Source organism: Cherax quadricarinatus, unplaced genomic scaffold (assembly GCF_038502225.1).
Source record: "Cherax quadricarinatus isolate ZL_2023a unplaced genomic scaffold, ASM3850222v1 Contig2492, whole genome shotgun sequence".
Taxonomy (NCBI): Eukaryota; Metazoa; Arthropoda; class Malacostraca; order Decapoda; family Parastacidae; genus Cherax; species Cherax quadricarinatus.
In genome coordinates, this window is record NW_027197518.1 from 50,533 (window position 1) to 60,044 (window position 9,512).

Here is a 9,512-nt window from a genome sequence, read left to right on the forward strand (position 1 = left end):
CCAAGAAGGCGACATCACTCGCAACCCTCTTCGAGCCGGTCTCCAGCCAGGCCTTCACCATGCTCTGTGCCTTCGACTTCAGTGACCTGTGGCTTCTGCTGTCCCGAAGCTGGGTGATGCTGCTGAAGAAGTCATCTTCTTCATCCTCATTAGTGGTGTTTTTGCTCTCTTCAGTGCTTTCTCAATACCAACAATGTATGATTACTTTTTTAGTAGACTCAAAGTTAGCGGAACTTTATTTAGCAGAAGCTAATTGGTCAGCTAACGCTTTCCGAAGAGAGCGGTAATCCGCTAAACAAAAAGTTAGTTCCGCTAACAAATGGTTAGCAGATTAGAGAAACTGTGCCCACCACTGCACATAACATAAGCAAAAGTTATGAGAAAATAACTTAATTAGTTCCTTAGTATAATCAAGAGGGAAAAAGAATTATAAGCAAAATTAGTGACAAAATGCTGGAAAAGTACCCATGAGAAAGAAATAAGTGACAGCCTCTGGCAAATTTAAAAATATAAATAACAGAATCAATACTAAAGACAGGACACCAAGAACATAATTCTGCTTCTGTAACTACAGACTGGTAGTTCATTAGGAAATGACAGTGTCATCTGAGGTCCACATAAGTCAAACAAGATACCACTGAATCATGAGTTAGACAAGCGAGTAGTGATTCTAGTATTATATAAGAATTAGAAAGATATGTTACGCAGCTTCTTGTCTAGTGAGAAATGAACACATCATGCACTCTGTAAAATAAATGCTTCACAATAATAGATGTCAATCTGGGACTGACGACCTCCAGAAGTTATTTTTTTGGCATCGATATTGATCGTTGAAATACCATATCCATAAAGTTTGCTTCTTTCATAATAAAAGATTTAAAACATTTCACAATTTTTTCAATTTTATTTCAGTACACTATTTCATGAGACCTGTTATACATTTAGTCATTTATACATTTATACATTTAGTCATATAATACTCACACACATGTCTGTTTGCAAAGTTGGTGACTGAATGTGAGATTTTTATGGAAAACTTTTGTCTCTGAGTTAGTCGCTACATATTTTTTTACCTGTTCAAAATGTAGAATCATCACCTTGTATACATGAACATGCATTATATATTTATGGACAACCTCGAATGCTCAGATATAATGCTGAAAAATACTTGAACTTACAGCCTTGTTACTGTTCATTTCCTTATTTCATCACTGAAAAATACACAATCATCTCTATTATTTCACCTTTCACACCCCAACTTTCCCTCCTCCTCCATTTCCACCTCCTCTTCATTGTATGGTTCCTCTCATCACTATTTTGTTAGAATCACCGACTTCTCCCTCTCTCCCTCCCTTCCCACAACCTTTCCCTGCTTTGGCAATTCACTGTAATTCATATTATGATTAACTGTGGTAACTTAAAGTGTTTGTCACTGTGACCTTATTTACTTGTTTCTCTTGAGTAATTTCCTGGGACAAGTGAGTATAAATAAGCCAGAAGTTGAGGACGGTGGTCAGTTGTCTCAGAACATTGTAACAGTCAACATGGTAACTAAACTTTTCACTTTCATTTAATAACTTCAGTCACATATTGTCAAGAATTATGTGCGATACTAATGCCCAATAATAATTGTAAATCACATATATAATATATTTACTTCCTGTTTTCAGATTGGAAAAGTTTGCACCCTGATTTTCCTGTGTGTGATGATTGTGGTGGCCAGCGCCGGCAGGATTGGTGGGGGCTACAGTGGTGGTGGTGGTTTTGGAGGATTTGGTGGAGGTGGCTTCGGCGGAGGTATGATAGAAACAATCGTATTTTTATGATGCAAAATTTCATATTACTTCGAAGTTTAATATGTATTATTAATAATTATAACGTTGTTTCCATTAACACGAATGCAGTTCATTACTCATTCGTAGAAAATGACTAATTCTTAAAGCTAAATAAAAACCGTTTTTAACTAGAACAGTGACATGACACTGCATAAAGTATGTATTTTTGCGAACGAAACAGTCATTTCATTTTTTTCCTATTTGACATGTTTTAGCCGAGGAGGAGGAGGTTTTGGTGGTTACGGTAAGTTCCATGTTTTTAGCTTAAGTTGCACTGTAAATAACTTCCTTCAGACATAAGGTAAATTGTTCTTAAATAAGCTCAGCGGTTCTTTACTTTAAAAAAAAATAATGAAAACAAAAAAATCATTCACAGTTCTGCAGTACAATTTTTTTTTTTAAGTTATATAAATATCCACAGGAGGTAGTGGAGGCTTCGGTGGTGGATTTGGAGGTGGCTCTGGAAGCAGATATGGTGGTGAGTAAATTTGTTTTTAGTTTTGTTAAGTAAAAAATACATATATCTGAAATAATGAAGATCAAGCAATATTAATTTGATTAAGAGAGTTATTTTACCGTAAGAATAACAATAAACTTTTTTCTCCACAGGATACGGCAAATAAACAAGAGTCTTCGCTTAATGAATAATCAACTAAAATTTTTCCATTTTTTCCAACAACATTATGTAATCAAGTGCAATTATTGCATTGAAACTTAAATATTATGTAATAAATTTTATTCCCTGCATTACATAATTTTTTTTACCAAGGTAATACATGAGACTTAAGTGACTCTCATGAAATATGTCTTCTATGTCATTTGTATTTTCTGTAATAACTACTAACTTTTTTGTATATTTCTTGAGAGAAATTGTTACCTTAATGAGACGTTGTTTGACCCATATGAGTTTACCGCCCAGCGTATTAATAATAATAATAATAAGAAGAAGACGAGATGAAGACGAATGAGAAGAAAAAGAATGCAATTATTATCATTATTATTGTTATTAATAAATCTGTGAAAGCTACAAGAATAGTACCAAGCCAGGTTTTGCTGTCATTGCATGTAATTTCTGCAAAAAAATGGAGTCATATTACATTTGCAAATGTCCGGCAGTTAACCATTACTGATATTAAAGCAGGAAAATGTTTCTGGGTCTGCCCAATTAACATATACTTGTGGGAGAAACTACATTTTTACTAAAAGACAGAAACACCAACAAAAAATATCCTTTTTGGATATTTTGGCAGTCTTGTCTGACAGTTGAGAAATTAAAGAGAGTCTGTCAACTGGAGCTGCCACCCTGGTACTGCCTTGGATGACAATACCTGTAAGGATATAAAAATGAATGACAGTGTTGATACATTACTAATAATAAATGGTTGTGTTACTGATGCTTGTACAGGTGTAGTAAGTACTGAGGAATCAGGAAAAACTGCACCAGTAGGTAACCCTCCACAAAAAAAAAAAATAATTGAAAGCAGAAATCAAATCTGTGCAAATTCTATGCCTTGCATATCAGTAGGCATGGAATATCTGGAAAAACAGGTGGGATGTGCAATTTTGACCATCCAAAAAAATGCTGTGCCTCATAACCAAAGGAATATGCAATTATTCATCATGTAAACTATTTCACACTGAAATGTATTATTCTGCAGTTCATGAGAGACAAAGTTGCAACACATACTGTCAGGCACACCATTTAAAGGGAACAAAAGGGTACAGATCACACAGACTTTGGGAAACAAACCATGGTAGTGACAACCACTCCGGAGAAAGATTTTTTAGTGCCAGCAAGAAAGTAAAACAGGCAATAAATGACATAGTACACCGCCTAGGATCACTACTGGAGTGGAGGCACAATCAGTGGCTCTCACTTCAGAACAACAGATATTTGTGTCAAATAAACCCCTTCTACATACCATTTGTATTTGCAAATATACAGGATCTATAGCCATCAACATTCAACAAAATGCCTTTCATCATCGGACTCCTAACAGAGTCAAATGTGGAATTTGCAGCTTTCACAGAGACCCACATAAAGGATAACTTTGACAACGAAATATGGATAATAGGATACAACTTATTCAGAAGCGAAAGAAAGAACAGGCAACAAGGAAGGGGCGGGGGTTATTGGCCTGTAAGTCACCGAGTCGCTAATTTGCTGAAGTTTTGGCAGTAAAGATTGAAAACCAAAAGCTTGTCGTTGTGGTTGTATACAAGCCGTCTGATACAATTTAATAATTCAAAGAACAGCTTTTAAAAATTGACTACTATCTGGAAAATCTCCCAACTCCAACTTCAAATATCTTGTTACTGGGTGATTTCAACATAAGACATTTAAAATGGAGAAATGTAGCAAATAATATCCTATGAAAGATAACCTCAGGAGGCAGCTCAGATGAAAATTCACACAAACATGAGGTATTAAATCTCTGCAACAAATTTACCTTAAGCCAGCAAATAGTGCAGCCAACAAGACTGCAAAATACACCGCACCTTATCTTCATTAACAATGATGATCTTGAACGAAATATAACAATACCAAAGACGCTCAGATCACAACATAACAGAAATACAGACATGTATGCGCAGGGCTCCTGACCAGCAAAATGAGATCAGTTATAAGAGTGCTTTCACCAAATTCAACATCAATAACAGAAACATACAGTGGGATCAAATTAACAATGTCCTATATTAAACAAGCTGGAAAATCATCTTGAACAACATGGAACCGAACCTTTGCTTAGAACAAAATAATCTCTGTGATAATTGAGGTATGATCAAGGCACATTTTCCTATGGAAAAAAAAGAGATGTAAACTAGAAACTGAGAGAGACACATATTGTAGGCGAAGGCAAAGACTCGCAGAGTTGCTGAAAGGGGCCGGTACATCTGAAATACGGAAGGAGGCACTGGCCAGAGAAATAGAAAATATCGAACTTCAGCTTAAGGAATCATTCAGAAGCAGCCAAGAAACACAGGAAGAAATTAAACCCATTAAATGCTGTGGAGGGCACAGTTAACCGAAAAGTTAGCTTCGCTAGCCGCTAATTCGTTAAATAAAAAATTAGCTCCGTTAATGCTAAACCGCTAAACGGCCGACAAAAATTACCGGAAGCTAAGGATTAAAGCTAACCGTTGACTTTTTCACATGAATTCAGATTCGGTGTAATTTTTTGGTCTTTTTTACTTTTAAGACTTTTAGAACAAACCTGGAGAGCTTCCTAATAAGACATAGAATGCAAAAGTCATATGATCATCAAGTGCCGCTAATGCGAAAATAGCGAGTGTTTCATTTTTTGATGTAACTCGACCGACCGACTAGTGTTGCTGTAATTAAGCCCCATAGCACCCGAACAGATTGAGTTAGCTTATTTGACTGTTTTCTTCATTAGTTCCAGTTACTCATTGTATTCATTTATTTTACTCTGTTTCTGTTCATGTTTGGATATAACTTAATTTAGATTTTGAACCCAATAAACACAAAGAAGAAATTAAAAATCATCCCTAAAGTTGAAACCTTTTAGGCCAACTTATCGCTGCACCAGCTATACAGGTACACACAAATAGTTAAATGAATAAATGAGATCAAACATCAGTTTAAATCCAAGATACAATTTATTTACTGTATAAAATGCATAGCATGAGTATCATGCCAAAATCAGTTGATGGCTCGGCTGATTACTATCCCGAATGGGCCTTCTCCATCACTTAGATGTGATACTGGTTGCCCTTCATGAGCATCAGCCTCTCAAAGTTTCCATTTGATCGGGTGGCTCTCGTGGCTCTCAAGATATCTTTACCTATAGAAAATAGATGCTCAACTGCAGCAGGCCTGGTCACAGACCGGGCCGCAGGGGCGTTGACCCCCGGAACTCCAGGTAAACTCCAGATAAACTGGATGGGATGGCTGTGTTGTACTTAATGAATAGGTCGATCAAGACCTATTCACCCAAGAAGGCGACATCACTCGCAACCCTCTTCGAGCCGGTCTCCAGCCAGGCCTTCACCATGCTCTGTGCCTTCGACTTCAGTGACCTGTGGCTTCTGCTGTCCCGAAGCTGGGTGATGCTGCTGAAGAAGTCATCTTCTTCATCCTCATTAGTGGTGTTTTTGCTCTCTTCAGTGCTTTCTCAATACCAACAATGTATGATTACTTTTTTAGTAGACTCAAAGTTAGCGGAACTTTATTTAGCAGAAGCTAATTGGTCAGCTAACGCTTTCCGAAGAGAGCGGTAATCCGCTAAACAAAAAGTTAGTTCCGCTAACAAATGGTTAGCAGATTAGAGAAACTGTGCCCACCACTGCACATAACATAAGCAAAAGTTATGAGAAAATAATTTAATTAGTTTCTTAGTATAATCAAGAGGGAAAAAGAATTATAAGCAAAATTAGTGACAAAATGCTGGAAAAGTACCCATGAGAAAGAAATAAGTGACAGCCTCTGGCAAATTTAAAAATATAAATAACAGAATCAATACTAAAGACAGGACACCAAGAACATAATTCTGCTTCTGTAACTACAGACTGGTAGTTCATTAGGAAATGACAGTGTCATCTGAGGTCCACATAAGTCAAACAAGATACCACTGAATCATGAGTTAGACAAGCGAGTAGTGATTCTAGTATTATATAAGAATTAGAAAGATATGTTACGCAGCTTCTTGTCTAGTGAGAAATGAACACATCATGCACTCTGTAAAATAAATGCTTCACAATAATAGATGTCAATCTGGGACTGACGACCTCCAGAAGTTATTTTTTTGGCATCGATATTGATCGTTGAAATACCATATCCATAAAGTTTGCTTCTTTCATAATAAAAGATTTAAAACATTTCACAATTTTTTCAATTTTATTTCAGTACACTATTTCATGAGACCTGTTATACATTTAGTCATTTATACATTTATACATTTAGTCATATAATACTCACACACATGTCTGTTTGCAAAGTTGGTGACTGAATGTGAGATTTTTATGGAAAACTTTTGTCTCTGAGTTAGTCGCTACATATTTTTTTACCTGTTCAAAATGTAGAATCATCACCTTGTATACATGAACATGCATTATATATTTATGGACAACCTCGAATGCTCAGATATAATGCTGAAAAATACTTGAACTTACAGCCTTGTTACTGTTCATTTCCTTATTTCATCACTGAAAAATACACAATCATCTCTATTATTTCACCTTTCACACCCCAACTTTCCCTCCTCCTCCATTTCCACCTCCTCTTCATTGTATGGTTCCTCTCATCGCTATTTTGTTAGAATCACCGACTTCTCCCTCTCTTCCTCCCTTCCCACAACCTTTCCCTGCTTTGGCAATTCACTGTAATTCATATTATGATTAACTGTGGTAACTTAAAGTGTTTGTCACTGTGACCTTATTTACTTGTTTCTCTTGAGTAATTTCCTGGGACAAGTGAGTATAAATAAGCCAGAAGTTGAGGACGGTGGTCAGTTGTCTCAGAACATTGTAACAGTCAACATGGTAACTAAACTTTTCACTTTCATTTAATAACTTCAGTCACATATTGTCAAGAATTATGTGCGATACTAATGCCCAATAATAATTGTAAATCACATATATAATATATTTACTTCCTGTTTTCAGATTGGAAAAGTTTGCACCCTGATTTTCCTGTGTGTGATGATTGTGGTGGCCAGCGCCGGCAGGATTGGTGGGGGCTACAGTGGTGGTGGTGGTTTTGGAGGATTTGGTGGAGGTGGCTTCGGCGGAGGTATGATAGAAACAATCGTATTTTTATGATGCAAAATTTCATATTACTTCGAAGTTTAATATGTATTATTAATAATTATAATGTTGTTTCCATTAACACGAATGCAGTTCATTACTCATTCTTAGAAAATGACTAATTCTTAAAGCTAAATAAAAACCGGTTTTAACTAGAACAGTGACATGACACTGCATGAAGTATGTATTTTTGCGAACGAAACAGTCATTTCATTTTTTTTTTTCCTCAATTGACAGGTTTTAGCCGAGGAGGAGGAGGTTTTGGTGGTTACGGTAAGTTCCATGTTTTTAGCTTAAGTTGCACTGTAAATAACTTCCTTCAGACATAAGGTAAATTGTTCTTAAATAAGCTCAGCGGTTCTTTACTTTAAAAAAAAATAATGAAAACAAAAAAATCATTCACAGTTCTGCAGTACAAATTTTTTTTTTTAAGTTATATAAATATCCACAGGAGGTAGTGGAGGCTTCGGTGGTGGATTTGGAGGTGGCTCTGGAAGCAGATATGGTAGTGAGTAAATTTGTTTTTAGTTTTGTTAAGTAAAAAATACATATATCTGAAATAATGAAGATCAAGCAATATTAATTTGATTAAGAGAGTTATTTTACCGTAAGAATAACAATAAACTTTTTTCTCCACAGGATACGGCAAATAAACAAGAGTCTTCGCTTAATGAATAATCAACTAAAATTTTTCCATTTTTTCCAACAACATTATGTAATCAAGTGCAATTATTGCATTGAAACTTAAATATTATGTAATAAATTTTATTCCCTGCATTACATAATTTTTTTTACCAAGGTAATACATGAGACTTAAGTGACTCTCATGAAATATGTCTTCTATGTCATTTGTATTTTCTGTAATAACTACTAACTTTTTTGTATATTTCTTGAGAGAAATTGTTACCTTAATGAGACGTTGTTTGACCCATATGAGTTTACCGCCCAGCGTATTAATAATAATAATAAGAAGAAGAAGACGAGATGAAGACGAATGAGAAGAAAAAGAATGCAATTATTATCATTATTATTGTTATTAATAAATCTGTGAAAGCTACAAGAATAGTACCAAGCCAGGTTTTGCTGTCATTGCATGTAATTTCTGCAAAAAAATGGAGTCATATTACATTTGCAAATGTCCGGCAGTTAACCATTACTGATATTAAAGCAGGAAAATGTTTCTGGGTCTGCCCAATTAACATATACTTGTGGGAGAAACTACATTTTTACTAAAAGACAGAAACACCAACAAAAAATATCCTTTTTGGATATTTTGGCAGTCTTGTCTGACAGTTGAGAAATTAAAGAGAGTCTGTCAACTGGAGCTGCCACCCTGGTACTGCCTTGGATGACAATACCTGTAAGGATATAAAAATGAATGACAGTGTTGATACATTACTAATAATAAATGGTTGTGTTACTGATGCTTGTACAGGTGTAGTAAGTACTGAGGAATCAGGAAAAACTGCACCAGTAGGTAACCCTCCACAAAAAAAAAAATAATTGAAAGCAGAAATCAAATCTGTGCAAATTCTATGCCTTGCATATCAGTAGGCATGGAATATCTGGAAAAACAGGTGGGATGTGCAATTTTGACCATCCAAAAAAATACTGTGCCTCATAACCAAAGGAATATGCAATTATTCATCATGTAAACTATTTCACACTGAAATGTATTATTCTGCAGTTCAGGAGAGACAAAGTTGCAACACATACTGTCAGGCACACCATTTAAAGGGAACAAAAGGGTACAGATCACACAGACTTTGGGAAACAAACCAAGGTAGTGACAACCACTCCGGAGAAAGATTTTTTAGTGCCAGCAAGAAAGTAAAACAGGCAATAAATGACATAGTACACCGCCTAGGATCACTACTGGGAGGGAGGCACAATCAGTGGCTCTCACTTCAG

General features: G+C 35.7%; 2 long non-coding RNA genes across 2 annotated transcripts; both read left to right on the top strand.

Moving 5' to 3' along the window:
* The first annotated feature begins 1,417 nt into the window (after positions 1–1,417).
* LOC138851869 (uncharacterized) lies at positions 1,418–2,608 on the top strand. The gene is made up of 4 exons (XR_011391463.1): positions 1,418–1,547; positions 1,671–1,797; positions 2,257–2,313; positions 2,445–2,608. It is a non-coding gene; the product is annotated as an uncharacterized lncRNA (long non-coding RNA).
* A 4,599-nt stretch (positions 2,609–7,207) lies between these two features.
* LOC138851868 (uncharacterized) lies at positions 7,208–8,484 on the top strand. The gene is made up of 4 exons (XR_011391461.1): positions 7,208–7,337; positions 7,461–7,587; positions 8,053–8,109; positions 8,241–8,484. It is a non-coding gene; the product is annotated as an uncharacterized lncRNA (long non-coding RNA).
* The last annotated feature ends 1,028 nt before the right edge of the window (positions 8,485–9,512 follow it).